The sequence below is a fragment of the Cydia splendana genome, chromosome 20 (genome assembly GCF_910591565.1).
Source record: "Cydia splendana chromosome 20, ilCydSple1.2, whole genome shotgun sequence".
Classification (NCBI taxonomy): Eukaryota; Metazoa; Arthropoda; class Insecta; order Lepidoptera; family Tortricidae; genus Cydia; species Cydia splendana.
Window position 1 is genome coordinate 11,744,250 of NC_085979.1, and position 21,216 is coordinate 11,765,465.

A 21,216-nucleotide genomic window follows, 5' to 3' on the forward strand; every position below is an offset into this window, starting at 1 on the left:
CGCGGGCCGCGAGTGAGTAAGACAGATAGCGCCGTTCGTTGCGTCGCTCGGCTACGGAGATTGTCAACGGCGCGTCGTGGATCATTTTGTTTGAGAGCGCGCGCTATCATAGGATGGAGATGCCGATTCGAACGGGCCCTGTATATTATTTATCGGAGTTAGGTATTGTTTTTATCTAACTGAAGATATTATTATAGAGATAGGTGATATGTATTGTACAGTACGTTGTGTACATTAATTGTTTCAAATAATTTCATCAGCTTAATTAAATTAATAATTTGTAGATATTTGTAGGATATTATATGTATAGGAAGCAAATATCAATAGGATCATACTCAATCTTACAGGTCATAAAATTAATGAATATGATCAATGTAGCTAATTATACACTACATGAAGGTAACTAGAAGTATACCTAGACCTAGGGAATCTAATTCGGTTCGAAGGACCAAACATTTAGTTTATTATGTATCTATATACATATATGGAAAAGACCTAGGTAATCTAATCCGGTTCGAAGGACCAAAAATTAAGAGGATTATGTATATAATATGGAATTCTATTGATTCAAACATGTATTTACCACTGGATCTTTATTAAATATAAAATAACGTGATTTTAGTACAAGATTTAATGGAAAAAGTGACACTATTTTTACGTCATTGGTTTAAATACCTATAGAATACGAATAAGTATGTACTGTATGTATAGTAAAGCGCGTAGTAGGTAGTTAAAGCTGGAGTAATTGTTAGGTTTTCATTTACCTAGGTAACTTTTAGGTACGTATGTGGGTACCGGTTGCATTGTATTTGTATAATACTTACATCTACGTAATTAATTATATCATGTACACGTGTTTATATACTGCGTAGATTAATTATAATTACATACTTAAAAAGATAAAAAATATATTTTTTAAATTCTGTCTCAATAGGTAAGGAATAAAATTATGATCGATGGTAGTGAGTAGGAATAGTACACCTATAAATAAAAACCGGACACGTGCGAGTCGGACTCCCCCACCGAGGGTTCCGTACTTTTTAGTATTTGTTGTTATAGCGGCAACAGAAATACATCATCTGTGAAAATTTCAACTGTTGCAGCTATCACGGTTCGTGAGATACAGCCTGGTGACAGACGGACGGACGGACGGACAGCGGAGTCTAAAAAGGGGCCCACTGATTGACAGTCCGCCGGACGGTATCGGCCTGTCAGTTGTTCGGAACTGTCAAAATTTTGTTCTAACTGACAGGCCGCTACCGTCCGGCGGACTGTTAATCAGTGGGCCCCTTAGGGCCACTTGCACCAACCACATTTGACAGATTGATCAACGTCAGCCGGCGCGCCCTGGCACTTTACTATGAAACTTTCCATACATAAAAAATTTAGCGAACTCTTTAACGATACGAACAGTTTGGTGCAACCGACCCTTAGTAATAGGGTCCCGTTTTACCCTTTGGGTACGGAACCCTAAAAATAAGGAATAGCAGTAGGTATGGTATGGTAGTGTAGTAATTCATAGGTAGGTAGGTATAGGTAGGTGTTAAAGTAGTTATGTTATCTAGTTATTCAAATAAGCGCTATTATTATTTTATTATTTGTAATTTAATCTCATTTTTAATACAGTTGCTCACAAAGTGCTACTTTACGTAGCTGTTTAGCGTGCGGAAAGTTGGTTATGTCGAACTAGTGCTTTTTACTTTCCAATTTTTTTAAATTTATACTTGTTCCAATTCACGACTACTTATTGATGAGTGTTAATATTAGTTTCCTTTAAACGTCGTAATCAGCATAAAAACCTACTGTTAATGTAAGAATATGAAAAATATACATATTTCATATTTTAATACTTACCTCTTCATCATTATAACACGTTTATTTTTTAATATTGAATATTGAAAATTCCGTTCTTAATAAGGTGTCTGAATGGAACGGAATAGCTGCCAAACGCCCATAGATATAATATACTTAAAGACGACGTCTAAGCGAGCTGTCACTGTTACCACTTTTGTTTAGTGTACGATTAACAATGTTTTACTTATTTATTCGCAACTGTATTAAAAAACGTCGTTCGATACACGTGCGGAAATGTCATTCTTCACTCGTCCCGAGTCTTCCCACTCGCCTGCGGCTCGTGGCAAGATATCTCGGTACTCGTGAAGTAATGACATACCTTCCGCACTAGCATCGAAATGTACTATTATGTAGGTATAAAAATGTTGTACCTACTTTACTTATTTTTATTTTGTACCTACCTACAGTTTCATATTAGGCAGGGTAATATTGCTCTGTAGCAATAAGAGTGTTTTTCCTTTTTCTCTCGATTTTTAAGTGTTGTGTATTGTAGGTACTATCAGGGCCGTCTTAAACTATGCTGGGGCCCTTGGGCACATAATAATATGGGGCCCTTTTGAAAAGTAAAGAAAGCAAAATTGAGCTAACATTTTTCTACTTTGACGTCTATGACCTTCTATTTATTATGGGTAGTCAAATATACTGTTACTGTCTGAACACGGGGCCCCCTGAGGATGGGGGCCCGGGCACGGGCCCCGTGTGCCCTTATGGTAAAGACGGTACTGGGTACTATTTATATTGAGATGTAGATACTACCAAAGATAATTAAATCACTACATTTTAGATACTACCATAAAGTAAAACAAAACACATTAGCTAGGTACCTAGGTACGTGACACCTGTCATATACTTTCTTTATTTCCTTGTAACTCGCGTCAGTTACCAAACACGGATATTCGAACTTCGAAGGTCTCCTACCATGATCCACATAGTTACTGATAATCAACCTTATTACGGAGAAAATAAGGTAGGTAGTACGTAGGGTTACCAGATGTCAGGATTTTCCTGACGTGTAAGGAATTTAGCCGTTTGTCAGGAACGCGGCCGGTATACTTACGAAAATGTCAGGAATTTTAGTGAATTAACAGACTTTTTTATTATGTAGGTACCTACCTAAAAAGGTATCCAAAACAAATCAAATTTAAACAATGTATCAAGCATATCGCTTACGGTTTGCCCAAGTCACCGATATATGAGCGTCAGAAAAAATACCTATTCGCAAATCAGGAATTTTGTCAGGAAATCCCAAATTTGGATCTAAGTAAGTACGTAGAAACTGTAAGGATAATGCTGTTTACGTAGGTACCGAATCTACCTAAATTAATTAATTATTTTATGTTAATAAGGAAATTTTAATTAATTAAGGTTTTGTATGTCACAGGTAGGAAAACTGAATTAAGTAATACTCTCGTCCTTCCCTGTATACATTTCCAGGGTACGGTATGGGTCGATATAAAAATTGTTAAACTGAATACCTACTTACACGATTTTTATTTTCAAAAACATATCTATTTCGGTAAAATCAGTTAACTTTAGTCCACGACGTACCTACAACTATGGTCTTAATTCAAGTTCCAATAAAATATGTACCTATAAGTATTTTTCGAATTATGTTGAGTATATGTATAATTAATACAGTAAAATTATACATTTTGCGTTTGCGTCAAATCCGGTAGTTCTTGTTTTTTGCAGACTTGTTTATGATGTTGGCCCAATGAATAATCCAAGTTTGTGACCTCGAGCGCCGAACGCAACTTTGTCAAAAATCGAATAAACCGCAATTTTTTTTAGATTTGGGCGATTATAACCCTAAAGTACTAGTTTTTGATAGTAACTTCCTAGGGCGTTTTTAAAGTAGACTAAATTTGCTACAATAGGACACTAGAATTGTCTCTGTATATCTAATAGTTTACGAGGTAAAGTGTACCGTTCTTGTGTAAGATCGTACCGCCCCCCCCCCCCCCCCCCCCCAAAACAGGGTTGACAAAGTTGCGTTCGGCGCTCGAAGTCACAAACTTGGATTATTCATTGGGCCAACATCATAAACAAGTCTGCAAAAAATCAGAACTACCGGATTTGACGCCAAAGAGCCGTTACAAAATTCGACAAAGTTACTGGATTAAATATAGAAAGAGCATTAGTGTATGTAAGGTACAAAATAAATATAACGAGTACCTACAGATCATAAAGGCTCGTTAAGAATTAACGTTAAAAACTGGACCATAGTTGTAATTATATAAGGACTATAGTTACCTGATTTTACGGTTCTAGAGTTAGACCAAGACAAGTCTGCAACGATTTCGATAGCACATGCAGTGCTAGTGTTATTTATACGTCATAATTTCATAGAAGTTTGACGTTTAAAATAACACTTGCACTGCGTGGGCTATCAAATTTGTTGCTATAAAATAAGAGCCTGTCCAGATCGTTTTGAACACATCGGCAGCTAAGCCAACTCTGCTTCCCTTTTCTATCTCTGTAATTTTACTCAGGTTAAAGTTAACTAGGTACTTATTTACGTATTGTTTATACGTATACCTTACGTACCTATTGTTTACTTGTTCTTTGTCTAACTATATAGGTATGGTTTAAATTCTGAGCATAATATTATATACAAATCAAGTTAATTATTGGAGCATTAATCGGCGCGTTTAGTTACGAATATGACGATTTCGATCAAATCGATTACCTTTTGTGTTAGATGTTTCGAGTTACAATCATACAACCTAGAGTTAGCTATAGGAATCTACTAAAAATCCCAAACATTTCAAAAATCAATACATTATCGTTCCTACATCTCCGTGACCTCTGATATCGGTCAAACGTCTTACTATTCATAAACAGAACGTCACATGTACTATCGAGTATGAAGGCGCTTATGTCATTTTAGTTTTAAACGCATCTTGCCCAGGCGCATCTGTCAACACGTGGTCAGCTCTGTTATAACCATCACTTAACGGGCACCTGCCTTTACTATCCAGTGTAAGTCTGATCTATGATTACGCATATTTACTATGGATATGAATGCCGTTTTAAATTGGTTTTTGAGAGATTTTTTTTCCACAATCGACGAAAATACACCGGCATTGGTAGTTTCCTCCTCAATTGACCCGATAAGGCGTGTTTGGCTTCGGCCACGGATTTAGATAGAGATAAGGGAATGGAGATTTAAATGATGTTGTTTTTCAAGGTCTGGTTTTGATTTTGATTTCTTCGATTTCATAATAAAGAAGCAAATCCTAAATGCTGTTGTTGTATTTTTTGTCCGGATTTCTTAGCTCTCATTAATTAATAGCAAGTACAATAAGTAGGAACATTCGGTGTTAGGGGCTGTCCATAAATTACGTCATCGTTTTTTGACCCCCCCCCCCTAAATCATCCAAAAATCATGCTTCGAATGACCCCGTTTCCTCCTATGTCATGCTACCATCATCCGATGTCCAGACCACGCCACTAATTTGAAATGACGTAATTTATGAATAGCCCCTTAGTAGTTTTCTAACTTTTTAGTTGTTCTAAGATTAGAGATGTAACTGTGTAGGTAGTAGGTTACTAATATTATATGATCTGTGCTAATAGGCAAACGGATACAAAAGTATGGTTGAAAACTACAACTCAACAGATGGCGTTAGTATACACATCATCTTGATATAGGGGTCGTAATAAAGACTTTCGGTGTGCTGTGTGCGTTCGGTCGGGGTAGACCTCCGATTATTCTGCAGTTTTTGAATGATTAAGCTAGTAAACATTCAGAAAACCGGGCAAGTGCGAGTCGGACTCGCGCACGAAGGGTTCCGTACCATAATGCAAAAAACGGCAAAAAAAAAAACGGTCGCCCATCCAAGTGCTGACCGCGCCCGACGTTGCTTAACTTCGGTCAAAAATCACGTTTGTTGTATGGGAGCCCCACTTAAATCTTTATTTTATTCTGTTTTTAGTATGTATTGTTATAGCGGCAACAGAAATACATCATCTGTGAAAATTTCAACTATCTAGCTATCACGGTTCGTGAGATACAGCCTGGTGACAGACGGACGGACGGACGGACGGACAGCGGAGTCTTAGTAATAGGCTCCCGTTTTACCCTTTGGGTACGGAACCCTAAAAACCGTTGGTATATGTATATATATATATATGTAATATATGTATGTTGGTATAATACGTTATTCTCAATAGCTAAGGAATAATTTTTGGTCACAATTACTTACTTACTGTTTGTAATAAAGAATAATCTCTCGCCATGACATTAATTGATATTCGATATCGCATAGATAAGATAAACCTTTGTCTGGGATAGAAATATTTTCTTGTGGAAAACCAGAAAAGATATTAAGATATTGGAGATTTAAAACATAAATATGCAAGTAGTCACTAATCTCTGGATTACCATAAGTACTCTACATAGAAAAACCTACGGAACGAAGTTTCTAATTAATTTCTTATTTAGGTAATCGGAACTCTTATCAACAATTTTGTGGCTTGTTTGACATAGGCTTTAGTCGACCTTAAAAAGGAAGAATCTAAAATAAATCACATTCGGATTACTTAATTCATAAACTTTCTTTATATATGTACAATAAGCTGCTGACTTAGGTACCTAAGTGACCAAATTGCAAACAAATTTCTATGCAAGGAATATCTATAAGTACTTAAAAAATAAAATAAATACACCAGCTTACTGTAGGTACATATATGTACATAATACATGTTTGTTTAATGTAGGATAAAATAAAATAAAAATAAAACTTAGCTGACTGTTCCTGAGTTGTATGAGTTAATTTAAGTATTACCAAATTCTAATATTATGATTTTCCTCTTTCCTCTTAAGAAACACAATGTAAGAATTAGTTAATTACATAATACCAATCAACTGAATCAACGTATTATGCAAAAATTACGAATTTTTTATATGAAATTCTGATTATTTGTCAGGACGAATGCAAGGAAGATGTCGTCGGGTGTCCGCGTATTTATAAATAAATATATTAAAATCCAAGATGTTCGTTATTGGACAAATAAGACTATAATCTTATCAATCCTCTTTGTACCGTCAGACTCACGTCAGAGTACGCACACCTAGTAAATACCTATAGGTATCCGATGCCAAACGAATTTGAACTTTAATAAATTGTAATGAAGTCCTTCAAATGTATAGCTTCTCTCACTTTATCTACTGTACCGTATCTTATGTACTTATTTACTTATTAATCTTATTATTGATACTGATCAAGGTTAGCTCATGACTGAAATTGGGATTTTTCTTTATCGGACATTATGTTTAATTATATTTCATGGATTAGGTACTGATTACTGAGAAACAAAGAATAAAATAGGCTTTAAGCAGTGGCGGATTTGCAGTCTTTGCCGCCCTAGGCCCCAGGCCCTGTAGCCGCCCCTTTCTCAGCACCCATCATATTGACTACATTTTGAGTTATTTCTTGTTATCATCAGCGAATTTTTTGTCACAATTTTCCGCCCCCAAAAAACTTGCCGCCCAAGGCCCGCCACTGGCTTTTAAGAAAGGTAACTGGGTATAAGTACCTCCACCTTAAAAGGAGGCTAATGCACTTATATTGAACTAGCGACCTGTCCCGGCTTTGCACGGGTTTAATAAATTATATACCTAAACCTTCCTCAAGAACCAGTCTATTGATAGGTGCAAACCGCATGAAAATCCGTTCAGTAGTTTTTGAGTTTATCGCGAACATACAAACACACAAACTGACTGACGCGACGGGGGACTTTGTTTTATAAGATAATATAGTGATTCTTACACTTTTTGAAGTACATAGGTACGTAAGTAAGGATGGAATCGCAGGCAAATGCCATGATAAAATCACACGGAAACTAGACTATATTTGCAATTTTGCAATACAGACTTCAACCAAAAATTTAAGAGGTCAGTTGGCTCGATAGAAAAAAATCACGAAACATGTCTAATTTTATTTATATACATACCTATGTCCCCTAGCCTGTTCTAATAAAGTGGTTTGGGTAGCAAAGCGGTCTCGGAGCTCTGGAGAATGCTGCATTGAAATTTTATTTAAAGTATAATTATATTTTGGTCGTACAATATACATATTAATCAACAGATTTCAGATTTGCGTAATAACCACAGAACATCAGGAAAACTGGCATGTATTAAACTACTTTTAATAATTTAATGCATACAAACTAACGCATGTAATAAATGAGTAATTATCATTTCATTGACGTACGTATTGCAATAATTATTTAATCTAACTTTTGGGACAAAATGAATCCCAGAATAGGGGAAATAACGTAGGTACCTACCTACCTAATTAATTAAGCTATGTAGCTATTGTATAATAGTGTTATTTCTTATAGATACCGAAATTAAATTGTTTCATAGTAGATAATAAATAGCATTTAGGGGTCATCCATTAATTAAATCACACGTTTAGGGGGGGGGGGGGGGGGGTCAAGAAAATGTGACATGTTGTGACAAGGGGGAGAGGGGAGTCACAAACTGTGTGACGTCACTTTAACTTCATCAGTAACCAAAATTTTATTTTAATCATTTTATTTACTGTACAGTTCAAAAACAAGATTTTGGAACGATAATCGTTTTTATTAGTTTAATTTTTTTCCATAATCAGTTTTGGGTTATAAATTTACTAATATTTTTACAAAAAATTAATAATACTTAATTCGATTTGCCGATTTCGTTGAAAAAATGTGACGTCACACCAGGGGGGAGGGGTTTGCGAAACGTGACCCAGTGTGACAAGGAGGGGGTAGGGGTAAAAAAACCTTGAAATTCGTGTGACGTAATTAATGGATGACCCCTTATGGGAATATCAAAAAACACATCTAAGGAATGATTTTTACAGCATGTCGTTACTAAACTAAATCTTAAAATATGAGGTCTAAATTATAGCTACAAATATGTCCTATTCCGCTGGCAATTGGTAGTGTGCCCACAAGACTGGCCGCGTTTCCTCGCTGGATGGCAATGCGTAACTTCATTTACAGTAGGTACATATGGTGCTACTTTACCGCACTAGTGCAATAATAAGCTCATTACGTGCCTATGTCGATAATTTAAAGGGCCATATGTACTGTAAAACGTCGTAACTAAGATACATGTGCGAATAGGTAATTCGCCACTCGTTTAGAATTTCCTATTTTTCGCACTTGTATCGTAATGTACTATTTCTTAACTATCTACTTACATTTATGTCACATATTCAGCAATCAACATTTGTCAAAATCCCTAATAAGGACAATTTCTATAATATGTTACTTAATAATAAGTGTTGTGGTTTTGGTCAAACCACCCAACCGCAATAGTGATTTCCCAAAGTTTTTACTAAACTACTTATTTATTATGTGGCTTGTTATATGCGCAAATATTTATTGTTAAATTAAATCAAAACATTTCAATGTCCATGAATGTTGTTGATCACATGTTTGTCGACCTCGGCTTCGCCTCTGCCGGTAATTCCATGTGGTCTGAGATATTTCTTACTTTACTGCTTTAGGTATGTATAGCTAATATACAATTTTCACCTAAGAATAAAACCGGCCAAGTGCGAGTCGGACTCGCGCACGAAGGGTTCCGTACCATTACGCAAAAAACGGCAAAAGAATCACGTCGGTTGTATAAGAGCCCCACTTAAATATTTATTTTATTCTGTTTTTGGTATTTGTTGTTATAGTGGCAACAGAAATACATCAACTGTGAAAATTTGAACTGCCTAGCTATCATGGTTCATGAGATACAGCCTGGTGACAGACAGACGTACAGCGGAGTCTTAGTAATAGGGTCCCATTTTTACCCTTTAGTTACGGAACCCTAAAAATCGATGACCCTCGCGTACCACGCGGTTTTGCGGAAACCGTTCGAAATTCATTCACGAACGACCGTTTACAAACATGGCCGCCGACGGAAAAAATAGTAGGACGGGACGTTCGGGCCACAGTTTACTAAATACGGGCTAGCTAAATCCTTTACAACAATAGTCTAGCGCTATTGTCGCTGGTGGCACCAAAATATTGATAAAGCATCCCTTCCCAGTACCGTCTTTACCATAAGGGCACACGGGGACCGTGCCCAGGGCCCCCAAAGTCAGGGGGCCCCGAAGGACAGACAGTAACAGTATATTTGATTACCCATAATAAATAGAAGATTATAGTAGAAAAAATTTAGTTTAATTTGCTTTCTTTACTTTCCAAAAGGGTCCCAAATTATTATGTGCTCAAGGGCCCCAGCGTAGTTTAAGACGGCGCTGCCCATGAGGCGATACAGACTTACGGCTCGATTCGGAAACTGAATTAGATTTCTACTAGACTTCAACAAGTTACGATACGGATAATTTAAAATATTTGTAAGATAATATGTCAAATTTGACGTTTCCGCGATTCTGGAGGTCCTCTTGAACCAGGGGTCTCCAAACCCCGGCCCGCGGGCCAAATCCGGCCCGCGACGCGTTCCAATCCGGCCCGCCGACACCCAAAGCGAGTGCCCACACTGTCCGGCCCGCGGGAGCCAGGCTTCAGGGGTTCAGCATGCATTGAGAGTGGAACTATTCCTAACAGCAGCAACCAGACACCCTCCCCCGGCGTAAAAACCGACGGTGGCCCGCGTGAAAGTTTCAGAGGTGCAATATGGCCCTCAGGTAAAAAAGTCTTGAACGATTTCGACAAGTTATGACTTAGATATCCAAGTCACATCTAGTCGATATCTAATGTAGATCTAGTTGATCTCTAAATCGTCTCAAGATCTTGTGATTATCTCGAAATCCGAATAGGCCTGTAAGATGTGAGTGGAACCTGGAAAACACGATGGCCAAATGTGATAATTTCGCATTTTATCTTGTCTGATGTTATAGTTCGTTTTTATAGCATTAGAAAGAAGTTAGCGATCTTGACATGAGTTTTAATTGAAAAACGCTTTTTAAAAAGCAGTAACTATTACTTATGAAAGCAGAGGAATATAAATTATCATATTAGATTCATATATGTTACGTATTTGCCGTGACTTATTTTTAAAACGTGTTTTTCAATTAAAAGACACATCAAGATTTTTTACCTTTTTTCTAATGCTAAAAAAAACGAACTATAGAGTCCGTCTAAGTTAAGTTTACACCGATTTGAACCTTTCATTTATAGAAATTTGACATTAATAACATTGCCTCACTTGTCATAGCAAATGACATGCAGAATTAGGTTGGTCCGACTGGTGCTTTCTGTTTTATCCAGTATACTCCATCAAACACTTTTCGGAGTCATTTAATCATTTATATTTCATTCACAATGGTTGATATGTTCCTAGTTCACCCTTAACCTCTTGACTGGTCCGCGATTTTAACAAAAATCTAAATATATAAACGTGAAAGACCTGACTGACTGACTGACTGACTTAAATCAACGCACAGCCCAAACCGCTGGGACTAGAAAGTCCAAATTTGGCAACTAGATTCCTTATAAGGTCTAGGTGTCCACTAAGAAAGGATTTTTCAATATTCATCCCCTAAAGGAGTGAAATGGGGGTCCAAAGTTTGTATGGGGAAACAAGATAAGTTAGACTATTTTATTCCAAATTTCACAGGAGTATTCCTAAAGATAAATGTGTAAACACGTGTTTCAGGTTTTTTGAAAATTGAACCCCTAAGAGGGGGAAAAGTCCCCAATAGGGTTGATATCTCAAAATATCAATATGGGTATCGTTTTCATAGTATTTTGAGCCGCTAATAACAAATATGGCATCAAAATTAAAATTAACGTAGCCGAAGTGAACAATCATCCCCCTGGTGGGGGTGCAATGGGGTTGAAATTTCAAAATATCAATATGGGTATCATTTCCATGGTTTTGTGAGACGCTAATTACAAAAATGGGATCAAAATTAAAATATAACGTAGCCGACGTGAACTATGGCCCCTGGTGGGGAATGCTAATTACGAAGATATCATAGACGGTTGTAACATACACGCTGATTTACAGCCACACGTGATCCAGACTTTTGAGAATTCAATCCCTTAAAGTAAATTTTTTGAGCTACAAAATTATAAGATTACAAATACCTTCTAATAATTGAACAGTACACAAACATCGTTTTTAAGACGAAACAGGAGCTGAGTTTTAAATATTTTAGGTAAATATACCCGTCTCGCTAACGGAAGCGGCACCTAAAAGTAGTGCGATAAGGACAAGGCGAAAAATCCTGCGTAAAAATCTCAAAAATCGAGGTTTCGTACTCCTCTGTTTCCTCCTCCAAAACTTAACCAATCGTAACCAAATTTGGAAATCTAAATGATTATGAAATTATCTGTGTCGGACCGTTTTGCTTTTTTGGCTAATTGATATCAGTTTTGAATGCCACGCCTCTCATTGCGGCATAGTCAATTAGGCCATTTTGGCCATTTTTGAAGGGCTCTAGCGCCTTAAAAAACAAAAATATCAAAAAAAGCAAAACGGTCCGACACAGATATTGACAATATTAATCTGTGTTGAAAAAAATCATTGCTCTAGCTTCAAAAACCACGGAGGAAAACGAGGAGTACGTTTGTATGGAGAAATGACCACTCCCGTTGGCTCTTAAAATAATTATCATCTTAAACGGTTTGTTTACATTCAAAATACCTAAAACCATTAAAGTACATAGATTATTAAAAAAACTCTCCTGCGCGTGCGAAGCCGCGGGCAAAAGCTAGTGTACCTATATTTATCTAAATTGTACGTACCAAATTTAGATAAATAGGTACTATTTTGGATTAAAGTTTTGGGTGTTAGTGCTTATTTAGGGTGCTAGTAGTAGCGTAGGGCTCTTGCCCAATTTCACAAAAGTCAAAACGTGATGATTTTAACAAACTTCATAAAAGTGTAACCACAAATACAAGTTGAACTTGAATCTGACCTCATTGCACTCAGTCATTAAAAAGACAATAAACTCAATATTTTCGTGTCTCCAATTACGAAACAAAAACATAATATCATCCTAAACGTATCGCTAATTCCATAATAGTGTGTGTTTATATTATCGATATAGGGCGTAAAAAGTGAATAATCTCAGCGCAATCTGCTCATTACTGTGTAGAACAATCATTGCACAATAGACGGCACACGCCGGCTCTCATGTAATTGTAGCTAGATGGTTTAACGCTGATTTGCTTGCCTTTTTTCTTAGGATTAGAGGCGTTTTTACACATATCTGGAGTACCGTTTGATGCATTAAGCATTTTTAAAGAATATTGGGGTCATTGGGGACCTCTCTTGGGTCTTTCATCGAATTCTAGCGACAATTTTGATGGCCCATTAGACGTGCACGTGGTGTCTCAATAAGGTACTGCTTAATTTGCTTACTGGTTAATCCAGCATTGCATATCTATGGCTCGCGGCAGTCATCAAAATGAACCCTCCCAAAATTAAAATTTTCTCAAGGGTATGGTCTGACCATAGCCATACCCTTGAGAAAATTGTACTCATCTGTCACTCTATAAATAAATATGCTCATGAGGAAATGAGAACATCATGCTGGTGGCACTTTATTCCATTTACTTGTCTATGGTTCTTTTTTCCTCTCTTGTGTGTGCCTTCATTAAACATTTTAGGGCCTCTATCTAAACGTAATAGTAAGTAGAACGTATAGTATGTAAATTTTTAGCACGTCCCCGCAATTCAAATCCCCCCAGACCAAAATCCTGGATCCGCCACTGCAGGGCCTGCAGTATGACAGATCGACATAAGCACCTTTAATCGAATTGCAGCATAAAAACGCCTCTGCGGTAACTGACACTGGCCGGTAGGAATTTCTAACGACCACTCACGCTCGCTAAGAAAAAAGTTAAGATTCTACCTCACTCGCTTCCTTACAATCATTGGCATAGATAATTAACCAATCTTGAACCGTATTGCAAAGAGTTAAGGCTTTCCCATGGTCAGTTAAATATGGTGCTGTTAGTGCAATCCGTCGCGTGATGAAAATGATGTATCGGCCACCGGCTTTCTTTCACTTTCCTTTGAGAATAAATCGGTTTCGTTTAGCTGTTCCCGGTTTGTTTTTATTAGTTACCGTGACTTTAGGTATAACTGTGCTATTTAATGTAGGCCGAGTTCTTTTCAGCTGAATATTGTGTGAAAAAAAAAGTAAATTTTTACTGAGGTAGAGGTGTTGAGGAGAGGTAAGAAAACGTGTTACCTATTTTAAATGGCACCGAACTTTCGGGGTTATTTACTCAGGTTGAGGGTCACCGTATAGGTTAGGTTCCGAAGTAAAACCCAACGTTTGCGGTCTTGTAAATGTTGTATTTTGATTGCGTCTACATCAGCATTGCTGAAGCAGCGTTACTACATGCAGCGTTGCAGCATTGCAGCAGCGGAAAACGGGCGATGCCCCAGTCAATCTCATTGATGAAATGACGGACAGCCATCCTAATCGCAACAGTAATGTGCTGCACTAGTACTAGTTAGTAAGTTTTAGGTACCAACACAAATCCCTTAATTTTAGGCCTCCATATCCCAAGTATCCCAACATCTGGCGGTTACAAGGCGACCGTTGAATAAAATAAGTGGTCAGTCCAAACAAATCTAACTACAAGTACATCTCTCTCGAGGTCACCCATCCCGATCCTATATCATTTGGGCACATATTTGTTTGCGATATCGCTCTCTGCGAGTCAATATTGTCACGTCGTATTGTGAGGTCAGTGACCTCGGTGCATCGCGCGAGAATTATATCTGGAAAATTGTGTGTGAGAAATTTAAGTGTAAAACGAGAAAATATTGAACTGGAGTTCTTGGTCCTAATTTTTCAGAGCCAAAATGACTTTGACAAACGCCACATACGGTCTGATTCGAACTTCCCATATAACCATTCCAGTCGCAGAATCACAAAGTGGTAACTAAATGTCAGATGTGTCGTAACAGAGTCCACACAATGTGTCTAGAATTGTTTCGAAACAAAGTGTCGTCGCCGTGTCTACACTTTTCCGTAACAAGGTGTCGACACATTTGTGTGCACTTTGCGTGCGGTTTGCGACTAAATCTGACAGCAAATTTGTGACAGCAAATGTCAATATAAAATACCTCTTGAAAACCAAGGTTTGTCAAACTACTATTAGTGTCTCGTGTGCTCGTAATTCTAGTAAGTCATCATGGGCAATGCAAATGATAATAATCGACCGAAACCATATAAACACCCAACACCCGTCAACCTTTTACAGAAAAGTTTTTAAAGAAATTCAATAAGCTACTTAGGTCAGGCAACGAATGCTCCAAAAGTTGTAGAGGGAAATGCTCGGAACACAATTTTTGACTCCGTAACTCGGTTTCACAAGTTAGGAGGTGAACATATCAAAAGTCCCCAGCCGTAGCCCTTGAGCGGGGGGGAGAGAGGGGGCTTTGAAGGTCCCATTTTCCCGTTTTTCGATTATATCTCGGAAACTATGCATCTCAGCGACATGGCCACTTATACAAAATGAAAGTTAATCTAATTTGTTACAAGTTTATTCCGTCAATTTTTTCGATATGTTGAATAGTTTTTGAGATATCCGCTCTTGAAAGTTTATTTAGGGCTCTCAATTTTATCTTGATATATCTATATCAGTGAAGGTGCTAGGCCGTGTTTGGTATCGTTTTCGTATAAATCTGGGGTGCTGAATCCATTTAAGATATCACATTGACACCATTCCACAAAATAAAAATAAATCTTTTTAGGGTTCCGTACCTCAAAAGGAAAAAACGGAACCCTTATAGGATTACTCGTGCGTCTGTATGTATGTCCGTCTGAATACACAAAATAGTTCTTTACCTATAGATGACAGGAAAACCTATTAGAAATGTGCAGTCAAGCGCGAGTCGGACTTAATGTACGGAACCCTTAATACGCGAGTCCGACTCGCACTTGGCCGGTTTTTTTGAAACTCTTCTTGACGCTTAACCGCTGAACCGATTTCGTTGAAATTTGGTATAGAAATAGTTTGCGTCCCGGAACAGGACATAGGATAGATCTTATAACCAAAATCATCTTTTGAAGGTGTGAAAAGTGGCGTGGAAATTTGTACGGGAAATCAATAACCGCTGAACCGATTTATATGAAATTTGGGATGGTCTACATCTTTGATTTAGTTAAAAATGATGAAAAAACATGACTTCAAACCTAAACTTAAACAGTATTAACTTCAAGAAGTCAATTCTGAATTCCCCCCTACACCTCATTTCACACCTTTAAAGGATGATTTTTGAGATAACTTATTATATCCTGTCTCGGGACTCAAAATATATGTGTACCAAATTTAAATTAAAACTGTTCAGCAGTTTAAGCGTGAAGAGGAGTTTAAAAGAAAGTATTTTAATAAGTTTATATGTTTTTACTTCGGAATGGTGTCAATGTGATACCTTAACTAAATTTGGTACTGCGAATTTATGCGAAAACGATACCAAACATGGCCTCGTAGCTTTACTGTTGTAGAAGTCAAAATAAAATTGAGAGCCCTAAATTCTTATTACTTGGCCAAACTTGTGTAGAAGGAAAAGGTAAAATAAAAGTCTTCGGCAGGAATATAAGACACAAATATATTTTTTTTTGCGTTACTATTTCATTCATCAAATATAAACATACCTTGATTATACTATTCTAGTGAGATCCTCATAGATAAACAAAAACATTTACTTAAAAAATTACAAGGTCGAAATGTCACGGAACTTGTGAGAGTAATATGTGAAAAATATAAACTTTTATGACAAAAAAAATCTGGACACAATTTAAGAATCACCCAATTGCGTCGAGGAATCATCTGTATTTTTGCTTGTTTCATTACCGCCTCGCTTCTTTTTTGTCCTTTGTATTCTGTAGCAATTTGTTAGATCTGAAAATAAAGATAACTTGCGTCGTCACGGATGTCGATTTATAGGTTTTAGGGAGTGCAGAATTCGAAAACGATGATCATTTTATAATCCAAGATGGCGGCTACGTATTTTGTCATAAAAGTGGAATCCAAAATAGTCATCATTTTCGAAATCTGCGCCCCCTAAAACCTATAAAACGACATCCATGACGACTTTTATGACATAGTGCATGGCCGCCATCTTGGAATCCAAAATAGTCATCATTTTCGAAATCTGCGCCCCCAAAAACCTATAAAACGATATCCATGACGACTTTTATGACATAGTGCATTGCCGCCATTTTTAAATTGAAAATGTTATCATTTTCGAAATCTGCGCCCCCCAAAACCTATAAAACGACACCCATGACGACTTTTATGACATAGTGCATGGCCGCCATTTTGGATTCCAAAATGGTCATCATTTTCGAAAGCGGGGCCCCCTAAAACCTATAAAACGACATACATGACGACTTTTATGACATAGTGCATGGCCGCCATCTTGGAATCCAAAATGGTTATCATTTTCGAAATCTGCGCCCCCTAAAACCTATAAAACGCCACCCATGACGACTTTTATGGCATAGTGCATGGCCGCCATTTTGGATTCCAAAATGGTCATCATTTTCAAAATTGGGGCCCCCTAAAACGTATAAAACGACATCCATGACGACTTTTATGACACAGTGCATGGCCGCCATTTCGGATTCCAAAATGGTCATTATTTTCGAAATCGGCACTCCCTAAAACCTATATATCGACACCCATCTCGACTTTTATGACAAAGTGTTTTGCTACCATCTGCATGCAAGACATTTCTATTATTTTTACGTACAAAAATGGCCCCCTGTCAACTTTCAATCGAGATTTAATCGATAATTTATTCGATTAATATTCAGATTAATTCAATTTCAATCTATGTTAGGTCGACTAAACTAATCGCGATTAAAATTTGAGAATTAACTTTTTTTATTCCATTAATTAGTCGAATAAACAGTTAATCGATTAATGCCCATCTCTGACCACGGCATTTTTACACTTTGAGAATATCTGAAAACAAATCAACACAAGGAGCCATTTTGCAAATCCAGTAACATACCAGTAACTTTGTTATTACTTTTGACAGCGCGTGTCATGTGTCAACACAGAGCCGACACAAAGTCGAAACATTGCAACTACTTTGTGACTGCAATATTTCTCAGCCTTAAACCATATTTATACATCATAATTAACAAGTTTCGTAGTATGTAAAGCGTTATTTCTGTTATTTAAGTATAGTATACGCATCGAAGTACTAAAAATGCTTCAAATAATATAGTTATGAACACAGGCACTGAGAAGTAAACAATTTCATTTCCGGCTAAACTAAAACAATGTGGTGGCGCGTTGATTATATTACACTTAGTTTATCAAATCACTCGAGCAGTTTAATTCCCCATAATAATTTAAGTCCTATTGTAATATAAATGCAAACAATATATAATTACGTCTTGTAATCCGTTTTAGAGATGGCGTATTAATGTCACTTATTTTTATTTAAGTATTTTTCCATCTGACAGTTTCCATTTGACAGGAACAAAATGAACGAATGAACGAATGATTTTGGCATAAAGTAGTCGCAAACCCGAAACAATGTGTGCACACGGCGACCACACTTTATGTCACTTTGTGTCATGTGTCGACCCTTCCCCATTTCTGGTAACTGTGTCGACACGGCGACGACTCTGCGACTGGAATTGTGACCGAAACAGACGGTGTCGACACAAGATGTGTCAACACCGCGTCGTAACGGCGACTGGAAATGGTTGTATGGGTTTAAGATACGTCAAAAAATTGCTAAAGATACGATATGGATCGGATATGTCAGTATTGTCAGTGTCAAAAGTGATGTTTTTGTTTGAAGAATCAATTGTCAAGAAATAAAACTATTGAAACGGATTATATCACGTATATTGAATACATACTTACTACATCCCGACGTTTCGCACCCTTTACAGCGTTCGTGGTCAACGGGTGACTGAGGAAAAACTGTAGGTACTGCGCAAAAACTACCCACTTACAATAGTTATTTGTTTTACAAGGGGGCAAAGTTGTTGTTTAACCGCTCGTGCTAATATTGATACCCGAGCAAGCGAAAGATTCCAAAATTGAACCACGAGCGTAGCGAGTGGTTCGAAAAATGGAATCTTGAGCATTGCGAGGGTTTCAAAGCACGAGGGTTAAACAAAATTTGCCCCCGTGTGAAACACAAAAATTTTCACCACACCAACCCGAAGCAAATATTAAATGTAAAATTCAAATGAATGTTATTAAATATTTATCATCCAAAATCATCATTTAAAAGTCAATTCTACCAGCAAACATAAGAAAACAACTCAAAATTTGCATTTGATTACTTTGCCTCACACGTGAATTACAGATAGCAAAGTGCAACTTTGCTATCCGTTTTTGAAGTGCAAAGTAAGCCTTTCCGAGCTGGTGTGGTGAAAAATAATGAACCATCATAAACTATAAATTTTAAGGCCAATTAGGTAAGGGCTGTAAAGGGTTCGAAACGTCGGGATGTAGTACCTATGTATTCATTATACGCGATATAATCCATTTCAATAGTTTTATTTCATGAGTAACTATCGCGGTAACCGAAGACAATATTATAATCGATTGTCAATTTAACTATTCAAAACCTACGACTGTAGAGTTAGACCAAGAAAGTTTGCAGCGATTTTGATAGCCCACGCCTTCTATGAAATTATGACGTATAAATAACACATGCACTGCGTGGGCTATCAAAATCGCTGCAGACTTTTCTTGGTCTAACTCTAGAAGCTATTTTTCAAAATTTTCCATGATTATTTTTATTTAATTCATTTGTAGTAATTAAATGCAAATTCGTTCAACAACACACGTATTCCGAGTTCTCTGAACACATATCTCGCCAGATGAGCCTTTGTGTCCGCAGCTGCGCACACATAGACAAACATGTTTTGATTCTCGAGCGTCATTAACCTTACCTATTCAATAAATATTATTTGCTGCATGAAAGGACTGTTGCATAAAGAAAATACCTTTAATAGTTTAAAGGAATTGTACAATTTTATAATGGCTGTGGTAAAAGGAAAGTTGCACGAGAGTTTAGGCGCCCCGTCCGAGATTTTTAAGCCAGAGAAGCAATCTCTGTCCCTGGCGAGAACGCTTATTATAAGGAAAACTTATGGAATTTTAATTTTTTACAAGCAGAAACGTCTGCGAACCATGCTATTAAGCTTAGAATAAATTTAAGTTTATGGATGAGGTCTTGGTGGCTCAGATGGCAGTGCGCTGGAGTATCGATCCAGAGGCCGTGAGTTCAAGTCTCACCCAAGACAGTAATTTTTCCACTTTTAAATTTATTCTAAACTTATGGAATTTTCATGAATAATTAAACGTTAGAGTTTTGGTCTAAAAATTGGTCTGGATTGTCGTAAAATATGGTCATGCGATCTCGATGAGTCGATGATGAAAAGTCGCACGTCGTTCCCTAAGAAGACTAAAGTTGGACCGGGATGTTTAGCTTAAGTGTTTAGTATAAGCAACACTGTGGAATGAACTGTTGCCAGCGCTATTTCCTTACCGATACGTACTTCAAACCTCCAAGAAAAAAGCGTACTGCCCTCTTAAATGCCGGCAACGCACTTGCAACTCCTTTGCTGTTACAGGTTTCCATTTACTGTAATTGCTTTAAATACCATCAGGAATACGTCTGCTCGTTTACCTTCTATGTCACAAAAAAAAACCTCCGGAAACTCCTAAAAATTTTCGGCTGAAGAAAGTTTTCATTTTGGAGACCTTCCCCATGATTTGACTCAAATCGCCGAATTAAGATTCCTGTAACCTGATGGTGTTTTCCCTTTAACGCAGTGGTGGGCAAAGTACGGCCCACGGGCCAGGTGCGGCCCGCGAAAGGATTTATCTGGCCCGCCGCCGGTCATTTAAAAAAATGTATAATATGGCCAGCAATATAATAAAAATATATTTTTGCTGTAAATCTGGCCCTCCTCTAAAATTCCTTCAAGTTTTGGCCCCTCATGAAGAAAGTTTGCCCACCACTGCTTTAAGACGAAACAGGAGCTGAGTTTTAAATATTTTAGGTAAGTAAATATACCCGTCTCGCTGACGGAAGCGGCACCTAAAAGTATAGTGCGATAAGGACAAGGCGAAAAATCCTGCGTAAAAATCTCAAAAATCGAGGTTTCGTACTCCTCTGTTTCCTCCTCCAAAACTTAACCAATCGTAACCAAATTTGGAAATCTAAATGATTATGAAATTATCTGTGTCGGACCGTTTTGCTTTTTTGGCTAATTGATATCAGTTTTGAATGCCACGCCTCTCATTGCGGCATAGTCAATTAGGCCATTTCGGCCATTTTTGAAGGGCTCTAGCGCCTTAAAAAAACAAAAATATCAAACAAAGCAAAACGGTCCGACACAGATATTGACAATATTAATCTGTGTTGAAAAAATCATTGCTCGAGCTTCA

The 21,216-nt window shown here is 37.3% G+C and overlaps 1 long non-coding RNA gene across 1 annotated transcript in view; it reads left to right on the top strand.

Annotated features, from left to right (window-relative positions):
* Nucleotides 1-20,086, top strand: part of LOC134800867 (uncharacterized) — a 367,053-nt gene extending 346,967 nt beyond the window's left edge. Inside the window, exon 2 of the long non-coding RNA XR_010145572.1 lies at nucleotides 19,994-20,086. This is a non-coding gene — a long non-coding RNA (uncharacterized LOC134800867). The remainder of the gene's footprint in view (nucleotides 1-19,993) is intronic.
* The last annotated feature ends 1,130 nt before the right edge of the window (nucleotides 20,087-21,216 follow it).